This window comes from Melanotaenia boesemani, chromosome 17 (assembly GCF_017639745.1).
Source record: "Melanotaenia boesemani isolate fMelBoe1 chromosome 17, fMelBoe1.pri, whole genome shotgun sequence".
Classification (NCBI taxonomy): Eukaryota; Metazoa; Chordata; class Actinopteri; order Atheriniformes; family Melanotaeniidae; genus Melanotaenia; species Melanotaenia boesemani.
The window spans coordinates 10,209,959-10,232,253 of record NC_055698.1 but is presented as its reverse complement, the minus strand read 5'-3'; the positions used below and the strand labels follow the sequence as shown (position 1 = coordinate 10,232,253).

The window sequence follows — 22,295 nt, the reverse complement described above, 5'->3', positions numbered from 1 at the left end:
TCTAACTAAGCTTATCTTTAAGGTTACCATTAAGAACCATATTTTTCTGTTTTAGCAAGAGATTATATCAATAGAACAGAAGTCCCTACTTTACACAAAACACAAGACTTTCCGGCTAAGGTACTACCATTTCTAAAAAACTTGAATCATGACTGTATATTTTATACATAGGCACCCATCTAAAAGCTGAAAGTCAGCTGAGTTTAGGTTGCACAATTGTATTGAAACAGAAACGAAGACAAAATCCTTGGTTTTAAATCAGACTTACTGCTTCTACAATAACAAAAAGTCCAGCAACATTGCAATTTGGACTTAGCTCTGGTCTGGTGTGTGTGTTTGCAGAAACAGCTGTAGAAAAGAAATTATGGAAGATTGTGAGGCAGCTAATGATTCTAACTAGCTTTGTTAAAGCAGATGCCAGACTAGTTTCTATGTAAGCATTAAAAAAAGAATATGCTACATAATGATGGGGACACGTGATGAATGAAAGACTGGACAACAAATGTGGTTTAGTTCAGAGCAGTGATTGGATTGACAGAGTGTCTCTCTTTAGACTTTGGTTTTGGACTCTGTAATTCAGATTTCACACAAAGAGAGAAGGGAAACAAGGTATATGTTCTCTTTAATGAAAAACGAAAACAAGAAACAGAGGCAAGAGGTAGATAATGGCCACACTTCATTAAAAACACAGAGGAAGCGAAAGCAAAAGTTTCACGTTACTAAGTAACAAGGTAGGAGCTGCATGTAGCATCTGACAGTGTCTAAGAGAAAACATGCCCTTACTCAGCCTTTGCATAATAGCAAAAAAAGTATATAACACCAAAACAATCTTTATGAACCCCACCTCCCTCCTCCGCACCTGCTGCAATTGTGAATGCAACTTTAACGCCTTATCAAAGTTGCCAGGTAACATGTTGGTAACAGCAGCCCTTTTTTTGACACCAATGTTGCCATTTTATAAAGACTGGGTGAGATCTAACACCATGACTTAACAGGCAGAATGCTAAAGCAGCTAGCTTTATCAGATATCTTTATCTCTTTGTTTTTTTTTTTGTCTTTTTCCAGCTCTTAATAGAGCTTTGCCTTCGGTCTTAATGCTTTGAGATAGATTCCTTTAGATCACAACCACATATTACAACAGGAGCATCACAGAACAAATTCTAAACTAATCCCTGTATTGCTTTGGGGCTACAAGCCAAACAGTAAAGACGGCATAAAACAATTGCACAGCTTGCAGATGAGCCCCAGTGGGAGAGAAAATAAGTTGTCTCTCTTTTGACTTTGCTTCTTTATTATCTCTGTCCTTTTTTGTGTGACTGTGTGAAGTCTTGGTGACTTTCTATCTTCCTCTTTTTGTGTCTTCTAAATTTTAACAGCCCTATAAGCAGACATACAAAGCACACACAGCTAACGCACAGACACTGGCATTTCATACTTTCACTATTACTCAAGTGGCATTTTTCACATTTATTCACATTCATTCATTTATCATACTTTTCCCTGATTTCCTGACCCTTATTGTGTGTGTATGTTAGGGGTAGCAGAGCTGGAAAGAAAAATGAGTGTGAAATTAAAAAAATGTCTGAAATGTTAATGGTTGGGTGAAGCAGAGGGGAATCAATGGGGGAAAAAAGAGGAAAAAGACAAAGAGTTTGTATGTGTGCAGGTTAAAGCATCACCATGTCATTGCCGGGAGTGAACACACGGGCCACAGTGGTTTGATGTCAACGATCGCCACACACAGTCACACCAACACACACCAGGACATCATTACACCAGGCAATTAGTGCGAGGGATGTTGTGGAAGAGGATGGGAAGAAAGAAGATGAGAGGAAAATTTTACATTTTTCTCATTGTCAAAACTGTTAGTGGCTCTTTGCACCCATCCACCAATTAGTGTTTGGTTGTCCCTCACCTCTTCTCCTTTCTCTCCGCTGGGAGCCGTGCAGGTCTTCTTGACATTTACACTGCGATATTGCAGACTCTTCCCATTTAATTGGAAAATGCCGAATATACATGTGATTTGAAAATGTGAGTTTAAATATGATCAGTTTCCAAAATGCTGGCAGTCGATCACATTTAGCTTGATTTTATCTTCCACACATCAGTCAAGAAACATTGATTATCTGAGAGGAGCAGGCCACACCCCGTGAGAGAGATGCACTGGGTGTTTTTGTATCTGTGAGGCTCACTGTTGATTCATTTCATGTGGGTGTATGTTGAAAATGCAGCAGTTAACTAGTGACTTCCCAAAGCAGTGGCAACAGTGGCCTTTATCAGAGCTTGTGATTGAGTGTTTTACATGCTCCCCTGATTTGGGGAGCCTTCAATTTGCAAAAGGAATAGTCAAACCCAATGTGATGCCTCACATCCTCTTCTGTGATTCATGCATTTATATGTGGTATCCCTTTTTTGTCCCTCCTTCCTTTGCCTTAAAGGTCAGCTGGTTCACATGCTTTCATAAAAACACACAAATAAAAAGACAAATCCATATGGGCACACTGCAAATGACTGTTTAAATCAACTCCCCAAACAGGAGAGAGACGCGGGCAGTTTTGATGCTTGCTAAACTGTAATTAGACGCATAAACCTACGCGCATTATGCAAACAGTAATATGCAAATTGCAGCAGAGACAGTCAGTCCATGACGACTGTGACACCCAGTGGTTCTGCTAGTGCCAGCGATGATTTTTTAAATAACTAAAGATCAATTTCTCTATGCCTCTGTCTGTCGCTGACGTAAATGAGAAAGATGTAGAAATGTAAGAATAGTTAACCAGGTGTAAGTACAGTTTTTATCCTCATCCTCTCCCTCTTCTTCTTTATCTCTCTCTTTCTCTCCCCTCCCTCTTTCTGCCTCTTTCTTAATTCTTGTTATTGTAATGCGTCTGTTTGATGATACACTTTTTGATGATGTGCCCTTTTCCTCGAGAACATCTGACCACAAGTGCTGCTTGCTTCTTTGAATGGCTTTAAGCTCAATTAGCACCTGTGCATACATGTATTCACACAGGCATAGAAAAAAATCATTCACCATGCCACAAATTAGACTGAAACACACACACACACACATGCATGTACATACACCTGATTGGTGAAGCTAATTTGCCCAAGTGGACCAGAGTGAAAGGAATAATGAGGCTTTGATGACTTCAAGTGAAGAGATTCACTGAGATCATCTGTGACCTCGGTATGACCTCCTCCCTAGTATTGGCTCTGATTTGTTTACCTCCCCTTACACCAACTCCACTCCCCCATGGAAATCTGCTTTCCTGATTGGCTGATGCTTATTGTGCCAGATAGAGTGAAAGGAGAACTAATGTCGGGATTTCTCACAGTCTGCCAGTTGGGATGTGGCTCGGTCAGTCAAGCAGAGAAAACAGGATTTTGATGCTTTGAGAGAAAATCAACGGCTCATCCTTTTTAGCCTAAAAGCAATCCAAGGCACACTTGGAAATTGGTGTGTTTCTTGAGATTTCCTTTTGAAAGGCGCCTGAAATGATCAAATACACAGCGTATCATGTTATCCAAGAGGTACAAATAGGGCTAATATGAATGTTCCACTAGAGGGGTAACAGCCCTGGTAGCTTAAACTCTTAAACTGTATGAACATATATTAGCACTGAGGAAAAAACTGGGAATTCTATGTCCTGAAAGGCTGGAGTTTTTTTGTTTTTTTTTGTATGTATAGTAAAAAAGAAAAAAAAAACTGACTAAATGCAGTACTGTGTAAATCATACAACTTGCAATTTGCACTTTAACCTTCTGTAACATGCTTAGAATTAGTCAAAGATTGTACTTACTATAGGTGTAACCTTTCAAAAGCCTTTATGCTCCTCTTGAAACATTGTGTGAAACAGCAAATATGCATGATTATAGTTTCTAGAAACTAAAAATGTAAAATAACAGCATTTTTTCTGGCAATGAGATGAGTGTTTATTCATCACTTGAAGAGAGATCACTGAGAGCAATGGAATGCAGGAGTAAAATGGTTTATGAGTGTTACAATTTTCTAAAGGGTCAGTTTGATCATTTCTCAGTAACAGAAACTAAAATGTATGTTTGCATGTTTAAATTGAAGGTTAAACAGCAAAGAAAAAACAACTCAGAATTGCAGTCTAAGAAGTACAAGTAGAGCCATCACCCATCTTAGAGGTTAAGAAAATATATATATTTTTACTCAATGTTGTTGCAAAAACTGGGATTCTCTGCCAGTATTGAAGTTCAATTAACCTTGAGTGTGAGTTGATGAGGAGGTTTAGGATGGCACTGTAATCCCTGTGTCATATTACCAATACTGTGCCTCTAATGGACATCCTATTTCTTGCCTACAGAGTGACTCTCTGAAATTACCTCTCCTCGAGCATCTGAAGACACACGATTAAATACACACACACACACAATGGGGGAAAACAGCACTCATTGTTCATTTCTGACATCAGTTCATCGTCAGTATGTTTGTCTAATGATCCATGACGCACTAGCAAGCTTGAATCTGGGTTTCGGGTGAAGAGACAGGAATAAAAAAATTACACTTAAAAAATCACGTGTGTGCACACTTTAACTGTGTTCTGTCACCTATATGGACAAAACAACTCTTTTACAGTTTTGACTTAGACTAATCAAAAAGATGCTGCTTGTTTGGATACTCTGCAGAGACAAGGAACTATATTCACCATTAGCAAGTTTAGTCTTGGAAAATGTCCAAAATGGCTATCCATACAATGCAGCACAGGCCTATTCTTTTTCAAAAGACAAAATTAGATTCCAGGTTTTTTATATATAAATATATTTTTTAAATACTGTAGCCATGTTTTGCCCTATTGTTACTCATTGGTCTCTCCTTGTGTACAAGGAGAGCCAAAATGTTCACAGCAGCAAAAGAAAAGGCCAAATATTGGTGGTAAAGGCAGGGAAAAGACAAAGCGATGGGTTCAGAGGACATGTATTGGACATGGTTAAAGATTGATTGAAAGTGGACTGAAAGAAGAAGAAACACTCACTTATTGTGTCCAGCTGCTGCAAAGGAATCACTTAATGAGAACCAAGGGATCTTTAAGTGTAGAGGGAGGGAGAGAGTGGGGCAGAGCAGCTGAAATACTCTGAAAAATGGTAAGCTGTCAGCTGAGTACAGGAGGGAAAGTGGGGTTTTAAGTGTTGCTCTGTCCACTGGGAGTGTGAGTGTGTGAGTGCACCCATAAAGATGTATGACCGTGAAGCAAAAAGCTGCATCTGTGAAATGACATGCACATAACAAATGTGAGTCTTTACTTTCTTTTTTTTTTTATTACCATGGCTTTACATTTCCCTGAGACATCTGCTGGTGTGTCGTTTGGCCCTTTTACCAACCTTTCAACCACCCGTTGCCCTTCTTTCTTCTTCTGTTCAGCTCAGCTGTGCTGCCTCTGATTTATGCATGCAGTTTTGCCAGCTTTAAAGCACCACATCACTACAGCATCTCTCTGATGTGCAGTATGTCTCCAGGCATGGCCTGAACTAGTGCATTTATCTGATTTGTGTACAGTCAGAATACAATCTAAAAGTTATTAAAACAAGAGAGTAGGGCTGCTTGGATAACATGCAGGTGCCTGTTTGTGTTCAGGCTGTCTTTTGCCAAAACATGCGCTTGAACACATCGGAAAAGAAACTTACTTTATTCATACTCATATTTTTCCTAAAATTGTTGTTTTTGGCAAGTCTTTTTTTTTTTTTTTTGTGCTATGTGCCATCCTCATTCATATTCTACCAGTAACACATTTACTGATATTTACACATCTCAACAAGTCTCGCAAGTTTTCCATTTTGAAATAAATTGAAGGCTATTTAAATAGACTTTATGGTTGCCAAGATATACTCATTTCATTATTGGCATGCAAGTCCTATAAAAAATGTCTCAGGATTCGAAGGGATAAAAAAAGAAGCAAAAAAAAAAACAAAAAAAAAACAACGAAATAAAACAAAACAAAAAAACAAGTGTTGGGGTGGGAGAAATTTAGGATTTAAAGTAAGGTAAAAAAAAAAAAGAAATTTCACTCAAAAAGGTGATTGCAATTATCTTTTGATTTAAAAATGTGGTGTGGCTTTAATTCTGTGTATTTGAGGGGTCAATATGTGCAGAGGAGCTGAACTTTATCAATAGTTAAATGTGCTCCATGAGCTCCAATCTCTCAGATGACGCTGCATCAAGAACCTTCATTCATCAGTTTTTGAAATTTCCACAGGGGCAAAGGATTGTGTTTGGAAATGCTGGTCATGCTGTACATTATAGGGCTGCATTCACAGATTCCTTTTAATACTTTACTGTATGTAAACATTGTCCAGAGACAGAAATGTCCTGTCTGGGCTTGAAGTGGACATGTATAGTTAGTTTGGTCAGACCAATCCTTATTCCAGACCTTTATTTTATATTTTTTAAGAAGAAATGAACATAAAGTGTGTGTGAAAAGGTCAAAATATTCATAAATTTGTGTCACATATAACATAACTTTTTTCTCATTGTTCAGAGGGTAAAAATTTTGTCCACCGTTGCTGATTTAGGATCACAAGTTCATTAAAAGGTTAAAAACTTATCTGTTGACGGTATGAAGCCATGTTTAAGCAGCAAACGACCTATATTTTCCCCCAGGTCATCAAGACCCCCACCCCCTGCAGCAGCTCCAAGCCCTGCCTCCTCTTTAAAAACTAGTGCTTTAAAGCATTTTTTTTCTTTCATTCCATTTCATCATCTGTTCCTTTACATCTACATCTGCCTTTGTACATCTCGAGGGAAAAGTCAGCATTCCTCCTTCTCTCCATATCTTGACTCTGCCATTCCCATACAGTCTGAACAGCTCTGTCATTTTTCTCACAGCTTAATCAGACGCTGTGCAGCAGGCAGGGTGCATCAAAAGTATGCACAATCTGCTGTTAATAGCATGATTCTGCCAGGAAGCGTGTGTGATGGGTATTATTCTTACCCATATGTTTCACTGAAAAATACACAGTTAGGACTTATACACAACTTCACAGTGAAAGAAATCCAAAACTGTATTTCCAGACATACATGCAACTCTTCATCTTTCCCCTTTAAGCTAACAGATTTTCCCCTATAGGGTGGATGGATAGAAATAGGGAAGAGATAGTGTTTGCAAAGCTGAAGTCAGTGTTCTGTTAATAGCATCTAATTGGAAATGACTGCTGTTAAAGAAGTTGCTTGGGTTGTGTGAGGCTAATCCTGTGAAAATCCTTAAGAAGTTATTAAAAATCTATGTGCTGTGTCCTAAATGTAGGACACTGGTTCGCAAACTGAACTAATCTTTCAGACTCTTGGGTTTAACAGTAGCCTTAAAGTTGAGCATATGAAACCACAATGCCTTTGACAAAAGCTCAAAAGTTGGGCAAAAATAACTTTAACATTATGAATATTTACGGGTCTCTTTTCCTGTTCATGACAGATTTAGCATCATGAGCTGGGCCATCAGGCAATGACTTTTTCCACATGTGGATAAATACAAAATGTAATGATTTTGTAAGTAATTTAAACTGTGAATCTAAATCAAAATAGCACAAAGGCGACATCTTCATTTAGTGACTCTGATATTTTTATGTTTTAGAAAAGCTACATGCCTGTAGATATGTCTGTGTTCTGTTTAAGTAACATTCAAGATAAGAATTTAACATCGATTCAATAGATGTTATGTTTTTTTGGCTGTTTTCCAGGAAAACAGTGCTGCTATAATATGTTTTAAATTAGCTGCAGAAAGGCCAGCAGTGTTTCTGGATCAGAAGTATTTGTGAGCACGAGCTGTGACTTCCACCACAGATTTATGTCTGCTTAAAAAAATAAAACAAAACAAAACAAAAGAAACAAAAACATGGTTATTTAGTACTGGTTTTCCACCTTGCCTTATTAGTTTAGAGATTTGTACTGATTTTCTTAATTTTTCTAGATATTAGGACCTTTTATTAGGAACACTTTTTTTTTCTCAGTTTCAACACATAAACCTTAAACATTATTCAAAAAACTTAATTAAAATTTAGGGTTTAACTAGCAGGCATATGAATGAAAATACTAGTTCTGCACTTCAAAACAAGATAGGGGTACACTGACTACTAACTGGTGAGGATTGTTATGTTAAAGTTGATAGAAATCTGCCAACTGCTGTTTTGTTTTTTTTGTTTTTGTTTTTTTTGTTAAAAAAAAAAAAATAACTATACGATACTTTAGTCCTGGCGCCAGGACAGAGAACCAGGGTGGGCAATAGATTACTGTGGGTGGGCCCCTTTCATGAAATGAATTTTGACTTTATAAGAGGACAAATTATAGTTTAATAATTCAATATTTGACACACGTCCAAGCAGATTAGGTATGGAATATAATTTTGTTTGAAGTTTTTTTTCTCTACTATTGAAAATAAAAATAATAATAATTTTTGCCAACACTTAAATTCAGATCCAGCAGATATCAGATGTAACATGACAGGTTTAACAGAAAATTGAGCATTGAATTTATGAATAAAATAGTCAATCATGTTCCAGCCACTCAACAAACTTCCACATCCCAGCCAAAGAGGAACCACGGTGGAACACTCAGTACGCTACTTACCTGCACAAGTTTGCCTCAGTTTGTCTTAGAGAAAGGCAACTAATAACTAATAAATGTAGATGATAGTGAAAAGTATATAAATCAAAATGAAAAGGCTGGATGGCAGGGCCTGGCTTGTGAATGGGTGGGCCTTGCCCACTTGGGCCTTCCCGTAGTGCTGGGTCTGAGATGCTATGATGGTTATAACTGCTCCTCACAGCAAAAATGTTCTTGGTATAAACCTTAGCTGGGGCCTTTCTGTGTGGAGTATGGATGGTCTTCCTTTACATTCGTGGGTTCTCTCCAGGCACTCTGACTCCCTCACACAACTGGTGTTTCTAAAGTCGTCGAATGAGTAAGTGTGAGGGTGAATAATTGCTTGTTTCTTTGTGTTGGCAGAGGTCTGGCAAACTGTCTAGGCTGTACCCTACTGGGTGTAGACAATGGATGGATGGATGGATGGATGGATGGATGGATGGATGGATGGATGGATTGACTTCTGAAGTTCAGACTGTATTGCCCGAGTATTTTGGAAACTGCTGATCTACTGTGATATCCAATTGATGAGTCTCAACATTCAGATGGTAGAGTAAGAATTTGGTGTGAAGAATAAAAACATGGACCCATCCTGCTTGTATCAACAGATAAAACTGCTGTTGGTAGTGAGGGGATATTTTCTTGGTACATTTTTAAACATGCATTGTACTGAACATGTTTAAACATGGCTTAGTACCAGCTAAACCACAACACCACAGCCTACCTGAGTATTATTGCTGACCTTGTCCATCCCTTTATGACCACAGTGTAACATCTTCTGATGGCTACGTTCAGCAGAATAATGCACCATGTTTCACCAGCTGGTTTCTTGAACATGACAACGGGTTAATTGTACTCCAGTGGCCTCCAGTCACCACATTTCAATCCAATAAAAGACCTTTGGGATGTTGAAACTATGTCATGAAGAATTAAAGCAGTTCTGAAAACAAAAGAGGGTCCAGCCTGGTAATAGCAAAACTGTACCAGTGAGTGTATATATGTATATATATATATATGTGCATACAGCATTGCTATGCCCTTTACTTTCAGGATCAATAAGCGCTAGTTTCAGGGTTATTAAAGTCATGCAGGGCTGTTGTGGTTTGCTGCCATGTCTATGGTCTCTTGCTGTGTCATGTTTGCGTCGGTCAGGCCTAACCTGTCCACTGCTGACCTGCTATGAACTGGCCTCACTGCACAGCCCAGTGGGGAGCCTTTGGTGCATGTCTGCCCCTAATTAATGCCTTCACTGCAGTCCTTGTTTGCCCAGCAGACGAAGAGAGGAAGTGAAAGAGAGAGAGCAAAAAAAAAAGGGAAAATCAAATATTGATTGTATTTGCATAAACTGCCGCAGTTGTTTAAAGCCCTGCATGACCCCACTTGCCTGGAAAAATAAAGACAGACCCAATGAGGAAGAAAAGAGGTGATTAGTCAAGTCAAGAGAATGCATGGCTCTCCTGCAATGCGACATAGCGTAGGCTTCTTAATCTCGCCGTCCCAAAGGCTACGCCACAACTTGTTCACTTTGTAATTTGCACCAATTATTGCTCCATTAGTAAGACCACTGTAGGGCGACAGAAGATAATGATACTTTTCTCTTGAGTTGGACATCAATATAATAGGTTGGATACAACACCTGAGGAGATGAAGTCACTTCAGTCGTAGCCTTTATATTAGCTTTGACTGCCCATAAATATAGCCTTTGAAAGGGCAATAGAATGCAGTGCAAGACAAGACAAAAACAGTGTTCTGTTTCTTTCCCATTATGACCCCTTTCCATCCCTGCTGCTCTTTCTGTATTTCTAACCATCTGTGACTTTTTTTTTTTTTGTTTCTTTTTGCAAACAAAAAGGGTTGAATTCAGGATTTTCTCTAATTCCATGAAGGTTTTTGAGTTGAGACACAATGTTTTAAGAAATTATTGTTGTTATAGTTACCGAGAATTGAGTCCCATTTAGTTCCTTGAAAGAAAGAAAAGACGCTACAATTTATGAATCTGGTAAGTTGTCATAGTCAGCGTCTTCAAAAAAAAAAAAAAAAAATAAGTTGAACTAGGAAATGATACTTCTCTATCATATGAAAATTTCAGCTCTGACCTTTGACATACTTGAACATCCTCCATGCTGTCCTTCCCGTGCAACAAGCTGTCATCAATTCCTGAGTTCAGCTGAAGGTAATGCTGTAAAAAAAAAAAAAAAAAATGAGGCACAACTTCCTCTGCCTCTGGATCAGCCTGTGTTTATGAGGATAATGAGGGTTTAAAGCTGAGTTGTGGATCTTTCTGCATATTAGAGGTTATGCAGAGGAGAGCTTTGAGTTTCACTATTATAATCATTGCTATCAAAGGACAGAACATTAAAGTCCAGCTATGCTGAAATAAAGACAAGAAACAACAAAACTCACAGACCAAGCCAGTCAAGATACCCAGGAAACAAAATACTTGGTAATCTACAAAAGTGCACTGAACACTGTCCTCTGCTAAAGCCAATGTCATATTTATCAATTTTAAGATTTTAAGGAAAGTGTCGTCTTAGACTTGGTAGTTTTCAGTCATTTTGCAGACAAATGAGCAAAGTCTGTACAACTGTTATTCATAGACCACTTGGCCAACATATCATTTATGAGTAATTTTGAAAAGTCAGTTTTACATATTGACAAATATTCCAACATCAGAATATTCTGTCATTGTAATGAGCACAACTAAATTATAATGCAAACCATTAAGTTTATATGTAAAAAATATTATTAATTACTTTAACATTTCTAGATGAGATTGTTTCCAAATTGAGATGGTAGAACAAAAAGAGACTCACAGTCCTCTGTGCATGCAAGGATGCGGATGGATTAGCATTGCCGCATTTCAGAAGTTAGCACTGGGCAACACAACTTTGAAAATTGGTTTCATGGATGAGATTAGACATGGACACAAAATGGGTACATAAAGAGCAAGGATCAGTAAAAGATATGTTGATCTCAACCCTTCCATTTCTAGAAAGTATGGCATAAACTTAAGATATAAAGCAAATGGGTTAATTATACATTAAAGGTTTGGAAGGTAATTGTTGAACTTACCTCTGTCTCTATCGAGGTCAAAAAAAATAATTACTACCTTTGACTTCCTGCCAGAAAAATGGAGAGTGGTTTCATGAAATGGGTGGAGACGAGCCTCACTACAATAAATCAATTATTCGGAGGAATGACTCGCAGGGATTTCTCACAACTTCAGCAAAAGTATGGCACTGATTTGAAGGATTTATTTAGATATTTTTAAATTTGACATTATCTAATGTCACACAAAGAGTGGGACAATATTAATGAAGTTCCATCTCATTTTAAACAATATTGGATTGGGATAGCTGAGAATAAAATGAACACTAAAAACAGCATCTCTTGTATATACAGTATGGTAGGATCTGCATGGATAGATCAGTGGATACGCTTCATGTGAAAGGTAAATGGGAACTTGAGGCTAACACCATAATTGCTGATGAGAAGTGGGAGAGTTCCTGAGAGCCCTGGCGGAAATATTTAAGCAGCCCAACTTGAAGAGAATTTAGCTGGAAGTTGACAGATATTTCAAAACCTCTTTGGTAATAGCTAGTTATGACAATAACAGTCCCCCCTGTGTTGGAGGGGTTGTGGAATGATAGGGGAACTTTCTCACATCTTCTAGGATTGCCCTAAACTGCAAAAATTCTGGGATAATGTGAAGCAACAAATAACAGAGACTGTGAATTTAAATAGACCATCGAAACCACAGCAACTAATTTTAGGTGCTTTATCGTTAACAGATTAAATAGTGTGTTTATGCTCAGGGGTTTTTTGCGACAATGGTCACAGTAAATATGCTTAAGCCTCATCCACCTACACTGGAGTAGTGGACCCAAAAATTTCAGGATGTAAACTGGATGGAACGCATAAATGCGAACCTTCGACTCCAGACGGACTTGTATCTTGAAAAAATTTTGAAAAGAAAATAATGTCTGTTCAACTGGGCTAGCTAAATCTATTTATGTTTTATCACTGTGGAAATAGCACTACTAACAAGAATATGTCTTTACCTCTTTAACTGTGTCAGTTTTATACCAATTTGTGTTTTTATATTTGTTATACTGTGTGAGACTCTGTCAAGCAACTTGTTTTAAGTTCAGAAAAAAAATAAATAAAAAAATATTTTTACACCGGTCCTGAATTTGGCTAAACACTGCACTTAGTGAAATAACCTGAACCTTTTAAATGACATTTTCATCTTAGTGTGAGGAGCTGCTGCATCAACAATTACTGAAAGAAAAGACAAGTCTAACAACAAACAAGAAAAAACTGCAGGGTAACATCCATTTCTGCCACATAAGTTGTAATTTGCGACTATGACTGACTTCAATGAAACAGAATTTCTGAGCAAACAAACTAGGATTTGATTAAGAAGGGCTGGTGTGACTGCACGCAAAGGCTGAGAACATACTTTTGTAACCTCACATTTGTGAAGGCAATCAGCTTTGTTATGAGCGTCATTGTTCACATACTTGTTTGTGTACTACGCTTGTTACCATAGGATTCAGTGTGAGTATGTGTAGAAATTATGCTTCAGACAATGACAACATACAGACAGTCATGATGCTTACATGACAATAAAAGCAAGTAGGTTTTCAGCCTAAGCCTTATTTAAGCCTTTTACAGAAATTTTCTGTTTATATTAATATATATATATATATATATATATATATATATATATATACACTATGGAAAAAGTCTACTTAACCTTATAATATGTCTAAGCAGAAAAAGTAGAGGCTAGACTGAATATGTCTAAAAAATAAGGAGTAACATTTAGTCAGAGACTGGGAAAGTGTGTGCAGGATTCTGCAGTATATTGTATGCCCTTCCAATAAATTGGGGGAAAAGAGAACAGCATTACAGTAAACCAAGCTACAGTTTTACTCAACATGTTTCTAGTATGGCTCTGTAACCACAGGAGAGATATGCTGCAGTAATTTTTGGTACTTCAATCCATAATTTTTAGTAGTACAAATATCTATATTTTTCTGAAGTTTTACATCATTAACTATTAGATGCACATCCACTAATTCTGTAGCAATCTCCACATTGGCATTGATCTCAAAGCAAGTAAATAAATATTAATCAACTATATCTGGCAACATTTTTTAATTTAAATTATTTATTTTTCTGTACTGATTTATGTTTAGAACACACCTGGGGCCATAGCACAGGCCTGCTGCATGTGTGTATCTGCACACTCTGTGCTCTACACGCATGCACCATTAGCATGCATGTAAGAGACCATATCTCTCCATGTTGTTCGTGTTTTCGTAGGAGTTTAACTTCATCTTTTCTGTATGACAGCCAGCAGAGCCGATCAGTGTCCACGCTGAGGGCTTTGTCACAGCTGACCTATATTAGATGAAAGCAGCTGGATCAGTGGCCTGCAGGGACAGCAAAAGAGTTGTGTTCTAATTATCTCTGCCGCTAGCTAGCGACACATCACACCCGCACATGCGTGTACGGCTGGCATAAACACACACACTTGCGTACAAATCAATGGGAGCTCCTGAGAGCATCTGCCGTGTTCTGCTTGATGAGGGCCAACGGTAGATCATATGTGGCAAAAATGTGTCACCTTATGTTTCACAGAGTGTATGAAAACCTTTTTGTGATGACTGTACCCTTCAGCCACGGGCTGCAACTGCACATCAAACAGCTCTTCTGTGTTTAGCAAGACACAATTATCAGGCAATCCCAGCTAAAATGAAATCAGGCTCCTGTTGTGGCATTTGGGAATCATAGGAATACATCTTGTTGTAGATGAGTCCTCACATGAATTCAAACAGTGTAAATGTAGACTGTATATTAGCAGCTGTTGCCATGGTGCCCAAAACTAACACACGCTGAGACTGACTGTTCACTTTAATGATGCACAGAATGAAAAAAAGCCCAGGGAGCTAACGCTAACAGCTAACAGTAATCACTGCACTAATTCTAAGGCTAATGGAAGGGTAATAAAGCATGTGGAACCCTGTGGCATCCTATAATGCAACCTCTGTTAGCTCACTAGCACTTAGCATTCAGCTCACACAAACATACCATAAGCGGATGTACAACAGTGTTCCAGCTTTTATCTTATTATCTCCATGTGAATGAACAAAGGTACAAACAGATGCTCTTACAGCAACTGACACAGTATCATTTTTGTTGCTTGCCTTGGTTTATGTGTGTGTTGTTTTTTGTTTTTTTTTCTTTCCTGAAGTCATTTCACACATTCTGCTACCTTAAGGAGGTAATTGGATACAGCACTCACTCATTTAAGCTGTTTTGGTCATCTCTTTCCCCCTCCTCTCTCTCTCTCTCTCTTTGTTTTTCTTTTTCTTTTGCTTCTATTTCTCCCAGTCCTTCACGCACAGACCTTTATCTCCATGGCTAATTTCACTCTATCTACTGTTCCCTCTCCTTCCTCTCTTTATATCTTCCTATCATCCCTCCATTTGGGGCTCTGAGGCCACAATGCACTTCAAACAGGGAGAGCCGAACTATTAGTCAGGCAGTCAGGGGAGCTTCTTGTTTGGGACCAGAAGGCACAGCCGCACATTTTCCACCACATTGCAGGCGCCGCCAGGGACCCATTTACAGGTCAGAGCTTACAGGGAGGGGTGCTTTTCCCATAACAGAGGGAGGGAGGTTACTGTAGAGCTGAGGTATAAAAGAAACAGAGATGGTTTCTTCCTGCCAGGTACAGTATAAGACAGTATGGTGCAGATGTGAACTTTTTTTTTGTCTAATTCAAGCAGCCCTCATGTTTTTATTTGTCTCTTCCATTCTACAGACTGATCGGAACTGAGCTGCCCTTTTCTACACAAAGACATGGAGCACCTTTTCCTGATGAGACTGTGGTGAGTAGTTTGTGCACAAGCACACACGTGCAGAAATTTAAGTCCTGCAGCTACTTGTCACCTGTGCCCACGTAAATCCCGCTTCTGTCTGATACATCCTCCAAACCCATATCCTGTAATGGTGCACAAGTGGGACCTCTCAAGGATTAACCCACGTCAATGAAAAGCTTTAAGAAAGTAGCAATAAGAAGCATAATTCATGATCTTTAGTGTGTTGTGTGTTTGATCTCAGATTTAAAACGTTGACTGACGAACCTTTTTGTTGATGTTTGTTTTCTTTTGATGCTGTTTCCCACATGGCTAAAGATTATGTGCAAAGCTTTGAGTTGTACATAACAGTGGATATGGGGTGGAGAGGCTGAGGCATGTTGATATGATGAAGTTGACATACTCTTGGCCTTATATTTTGGAAAATGAGATTGAAATAAGAAGAGAAGAGAGAGATGTCAGAAAAGAGCTGGTCGACACAGTAGTAAAGCAAAAAATAGCAGTCAGGGCTTACCGACTGTGCAGGCCCGAGGTTGTTCAGCTATTGTTAGACTTGGTCTCCTCCTTTTCCTCCCTCTTTCCTCTTGAGTCTTGTGTTACCGCTGTGACGTCAGTGCTCCACACTCCATCTGGTGTCTTGAAATCCTCTGGATGTAACCTCACTTAAATATGCTAAAAGCACTTAAATGCCTTTTATCCATTTACCTCTTATCCATTTTTTAATGTAATTATTTTCCCTCTTCACTTATTCATCCATCACTACCTCAACTGATGCAGTCATGGAGCACTCATTTTGGTCCAGAGTTGGATTTACCAGGCTTTCAAGCTTCCACTTAATAACAACAGAAATAGTCACTACAAGACTAAATGTGGTGTGTGTTTACGTGTGTGTTTCTGTATTTTTCATCTGAGGATGTTCAGTGTTGGTAAAAGTATATCAAAATGTTGCTGTTAGAGCTGTGAACCTTTTACAGTATGTGTAACATTGTTATAGTGGTATGCACAAATTATACATGGGCATGAGGGTCCACACACCCCAATACATTAGTGTAAACACAATTCTGTGATTTTGAATTATATAATAATTTTCACTGACAGTATTTAGGATGATTATAAACACAAAGTTGCGCATTTTGGTCAGTGGTTTGGTTCATTTTCTGCCATATACATTAGCCACAGATGAAGAATATCTGGAAGCTGGTGGTTAACTTTCAGGCAATTAAAACAAATCATTCCCCAAAACCCTTCGTCTTTGGGGCAGTGAGTATAACAGCTGGGAATGCAATGTCCAAAGCATAACATTAGTCTTGCAGCTTCCTGGTCACAATACTGATTCCTTGCTCTTAATATGCAGCTGGTCCTCAAAACATGTGTTTCAACACGTGCTAGTTTCCTGTTTTTCACACATGCATGAGTGACTCTTCAGTCAAATGTTGCCCAAATTCAGCTTTATCAAGTAACAAACAACCTTTAGGAGCAGTAGGAGTGGGTGGTGGAGCCTGTAAAACTCTGCTTTTGCCTGAGAGACTGGTGTTTGTATCCTGCAGGAAACTGTTGTTTGACTCTGGACATCCCTTTCTGGTAAGCTTTGTCACTTGTGTTTTCTCACTCTGCTTTAAGCTTTTATTTTAGAAAACAAGTTAGAGATAAAAGGCTCTTATATAAACTTCATGTTCCTCACAAACTATTACTACATCAGGTGATGGTAGAGACACCAGGCTCATTTGGTTCAGGAATGAACATAATGTGGTTTCCAGAAATGTGACATGTCTGATGAATTGGACTCTTTTTCTAACACAACTATTTAACTCTGAATGTATTATTTACCTCTCTGGTGTATTGAATCTGTTACATAATATACTGAAATGCCTGTCAAAACAAAGCACTTAATGAGGCTCGGGCAGATTTAAAGCATGTTGCACAGCTGTCACTGAGTATAGTCAGTAAATATAATTAAGGATTTTGCAGGAATATTAGTTGACCTGAAGTCAGGTTTGTTGCTGAAGGCTGACTCTCTGCCTCAGATACTTTTTTATTTATTTATTTATTTTTTTACTGAAATAAATGTCAAGACACGGGGGCAGAAGTGGCATCCGTAGCCCAGCAGAGGAACCTTAATTAACACCTGATGGTAAATGATGTTCTTCTGATAGGTCAAATCCACGTTAATGCAGTAGAACTATCTAAAACAGTCTTTCGATGAATGAATCCTCATCTGACTTGTCAGGACATTGCTATTATTTTTATGGAGATAATCCTACCATTGCACACACTTTTACATTTCAGACTGCAAGTGTTGAGGGCTTGAGTAAGAGTGAACTTTTTAACAACACAAATCCCTTTGCTCCTATTTAAAGGGCCAGTTTAGCTTTTGTTTTTGTTTTTTTTTTTGTTTTGTTTTTGTTTGTTTGTTTGTTTGTTTTTTTTTGTTTGTTTTTTTTTTCTACAGGTGAGCAGTCTGATATTTTTTCAGCACTTTGACACTCTAACAGGAAAGTGTCTCCAATACTTCTATCTGATGTGATTTTATGGACAAAATAATGCACACTCAAAAATCCTGATATAAAATAATAATGGGCTACTGAATCTTCCTAATTATCTTTAATATGTCTTGCACATCTGAACAAATTGCACCTTTACTGTAATAAAGAAAGTTGTCAACCTTCCGTCTTACAAACTAGAACATATAAACAGAATGGAGCCAGTGGTAATGTTATTAAGTGTGCTTGTGCTTTTTCTGGCATTATGAGTCAAAACTTGCAGCTAAACAGAAAATCTTCACATTAAAGACACACCAAAGTCAAAGACTGGTGTTTCTGAGACAGAATGTTTGGGATAGCTTATCTAATTTGTTGTTCAGAAAAGGGAACCAGAAGCTCAAAACCACTTTGTATTCATCATCTAGTCATTAAAATAGCAGAGAAAAACAACACACAAAGGAAAAAAAAGACACTTTCCAGATTCACCTAAAAACATAAAAACATTTCTTTAAACTTGCTATTTTAGTAGATCAAAAATAACAAAAACGCATTTTTGTTTACTGTTTAAGCAGCCTTTTTGGGGGATGATTTATAACCTTGGCACAAAAAGAAAAGGACTTTGTGTTTGGTCAGTTATTCTTTGTTGTAACAATGCATCTTGGCAGTAAATCTTATACCGTATAAAAGCTTTGTTATTTCCCTTTTAAATGGTGGATATTTGTAAGGAAAATGTATTTGTGCATTGAGCAGCTGAGCTGAGTGTGTGGGCTGCACCCATAAAAACTTGCCAAATCTTCTCTGCTGAAGAGCAACAACTAATTCTTACTAAGCTGTTTGGCATTAATAGAGAAGCTCTTGCTTTGAGCTTCTGATATCCCACATGCTGACAATCAGGTGCCTGTTTGGGCTTTTTTCAGCTTAAATCCTGTATTTACAGATGCTTCACAAGTACATTTAGTATGTTCCCACAGGTCGGAGCAAATCTGAGATGCTAAAGGAAACGCAAGCTAATGGCATTTGTATGTCATGATCAAGTTTGCAAACTGTTAGATAAATAGTCATGATCTCAGTGATTTATTGAAATTCGCCAGTGCATGACCACATTGTTTCCTATACAACACAGGGACTTCTGTAGGGGTCTCTTTTATTGTTTTCAATCTGATTCAATTTTTTCTTTCTTTTTTTTTTGTCAAATTGTGGAGTTTTGTTAGCATCTGACAAAAAGGGTTGCAGGGTGGCTACCTGCTAGCAGCCATGAGGTAGTGTACACCCTAGACAGGTTTCTAGTCCATTACAATTACCTAATAACCTAAATTGCATGTGTTTGGAGTGCAGGAGAGAGCTGGAGAACCTGGGGAACCCATGAATGCACACGAAGAACATGTAAACTCCATGCAAAAAGGCAAAGTTTGGACCGGGGAACCTTCCTGTTGTAAAGCACTGAATGTGTTTCCTGTGAGAAACATTAGTTTCTCTTCAGTCACCAAAACAGCATCATTTTTAGCTGTTTGCCCTTTTGTGGCCACTCATTCTTGATTCCAATTTGGTGTGATACAACTAACCTCCTAGGTAGAGGGCTGCACTGAGTTTGGGATCCCATTGGACCTGATGAAACCTGATGCTAAACACCTGAGGCACCACCTCTAGTAAATAGTTAACTGAGAGATTTGAAAAATATTTAAGGCTTTGAATGGAAGACAGGCAGGTGAAATAAATAAATAAAATAAAAAGAATGTATTTTAAGCATTGTTATAACATCTATGAGTAAAGGTAAAGGTCATGAATCCATTGGGATTTTCTTTTGAGTTGCACTCAAAGAAAACCAGTGTTACCTCCTTTTTACCAGGAAAACCAACAGGTCAGTGCCACATGAGTGAAATAACTTTTTTCATATTGGCTTTTTAACGTTGCAGTAAACTCTAAGATAATGTTTCAATGGAAGTCATGTGAAAGACATTTTGCTGAGTCTGGTGCATGTTTCACCTCTGAATCAGTGTTTATCCACCAGTGTTGGATGTGGCTCTTTGCCCAGCTTTTCTGCTGTCAGCATATGGTTTCTACATATACGCTTTCTAGAATGACAGGCAGCATCTTGTTAGGAGCTATTAGGATGTGTGTGAGTGTGTGTGGTTTGGTTTGTTAAACTTGATGGAGTAAACAGAACTGAGCCTGCAGGAGAACAGGTCACCGAGTGGGTTTTTTGATTATGTGCAGCGCAGCTTATCAGGAGCAGATTAGTTTGTTTTCTCAGTAGCGTCACGGCATGCCAACATTTTTCTCATCAAGTTAATATTGAAATCATTTGGGAATACTGGAACAATTTTAAATTTTAGATTGCACAAAATAAGTTTTACTAATTATTCCAAGAGAGTCCTGCAGTTTCCAGATACGTTTCTTGTTTTCATTCATATCCAAGGATCATCAGTTAAAAGATCACTTGGTTTGTATTATTGAAAGTGAAACTGATCCAGTAAAAGAAAGCAATAAAACATGTAAAAGAAACTAGAAATAAATAAACAATTAGCATCTACAGGCTTGAAACTTTCAAAATTTCACTTTGCTTTAATTCAGTTTGGAGACAAACTTACTAGAACTCATCCCACAGCTGGATTTGAGATGTTTTTCAAAGTGCTCCACAAAATGCTGAGAATTATAAATAAAACTGGTTATTTTTTGTGATAATCAATAATAAACAAGTATCATCACTTTGCACTTTTCAATTCTCTCTGAATCGCTGCATCACTAACTCTGTCTATCTTTCTTTCAAACTTCATTCTCTGACTGTCAAGTTACTTCCTTCTCTCCTCTTGCCTGATGATTTATGGATATCTTTTATCACTGTTGAAAGCAGGGCTCATCTGTTTTGAACTACTTAAGTCCCCAACCATAGTGGAGGGAAAAAAAGAAGAAAGGAGGGGACTGGAAGTTGTGTGTGTGTGCCAGAAGAAAAGAAAGAGATAGAGTTGAGAAAAAAGAGAAAGACGAGCCAGTAGCTGTCTCAGACTTCACATGATTTAATCAATGCCATCCATCACATCTGGATAATTAGACAGTAGCATGGATCGCATGACCAGAGCCCATCAGTTAGAGCACACACACACACACACACACACACACACACATGCACATTCACTCTCATTTCTAGTTTTACACAAATACACCACAGCCAGAAATCGAGAGAGGAGGGTCTTAGCAGTCAGAGGGCCAAAACTGTCACTGTTTTAAAAGTGATCAACAGATGGTTGGGAGCTGTTGGAGCTGGTCAGCCTTCACACATCTGTAGACAGCTTGTATGTATTAATAATAATATCTTGCTTTTACCATGACAAGTACACAAAAAAATATGTTATCCTAATATATTAGTAATTCAATTTATTGATTTATTTATACACTTAAACATCTGCAATGCTTTCCTCTCAATAACTATATATCTCTCTTCATATCCAAAACAGTCTTAATATACATGGATATGGTTTACATGGATGGATGGATGGATGGATGGATGGATGGATGGATGGATGGATGGATGGATGGATATGGTTTACATGGATGGATGGATGGATGGATGGATATGGTTTACATGGATGGATGGATGAATGGATGGATGGATGATATGGTTTACATAGATGATATGGTTTACATGGATGGATGGATGGATGGATGGATGGATGGATGGATGGATGGATATGGTTTACATGGATGGATGGATGGATGGATGGATGGATGGATGGATGGATGGATGGATGGATGGATGGATATGGTTTACATGGATGGATGGATGGATGGATGGATGGATGGATGGATATGGTTTACATAGATGAATGGATGGATGGATGGATGGATGGATGGATGGATGGATGGATATGGTTTACATAGATGAATGGATGGATGGATATGGTTTACATGGATGGATGGATGGATGGATGGATGGATGGATATGGTTTACATAGATGAATGGATGGATGGATGGATGGATGGATGGATGGATGGATGGATGGATGGATGGATGGATGGATGGATATGGTTTGCATAGATGATATGGTTTACATGGATGGATGGATGGATATGGTTTACATGGATGGATGGATGGATGGATGGATGGATGGATGGATATGGTTTACATAGATGAATGGATGGATGGATGGATGGATGGATGGATGGATGGATATGGTTTACATAGATGAATGGATGGATGGATGGATGGATGGATATGGTTTACATGGATGGATGGATGGATGGATGGATGGATGGATGGATGGATGGATGGATATGGCTTACATGCTAAAATATCCATTGTAACTGTTACGGGTTGTAGTTCCTGTAACA

The 22,295-nt window shown here is 38.2% G+C and overlaps 1 protein-coding gene across 2 annotated transcripts in view; it reads left to right on the top strand.

Annotated features, from left to right (window-relative positions):
• The window catches only part of dlgap3 (discs, large (Drosophila) homolog-associated protein 3), an 88,319-nt gene that overhangs the window by 9,261 nt on the left and 56,763 nt on the right, over positions 1-22,295 (top strand). For both annotated transcript variants that reach the window (XM_041967100.1, XM_041967099.1), the window contains exon 2: positions 15,435-15,501. The gene's annotated coding sequence lies outside the window, so the exon portion shown is untranslated. The remainder of the gene's footprint in view (positions 1-15,434; positions 15,502-22,295) is intronic.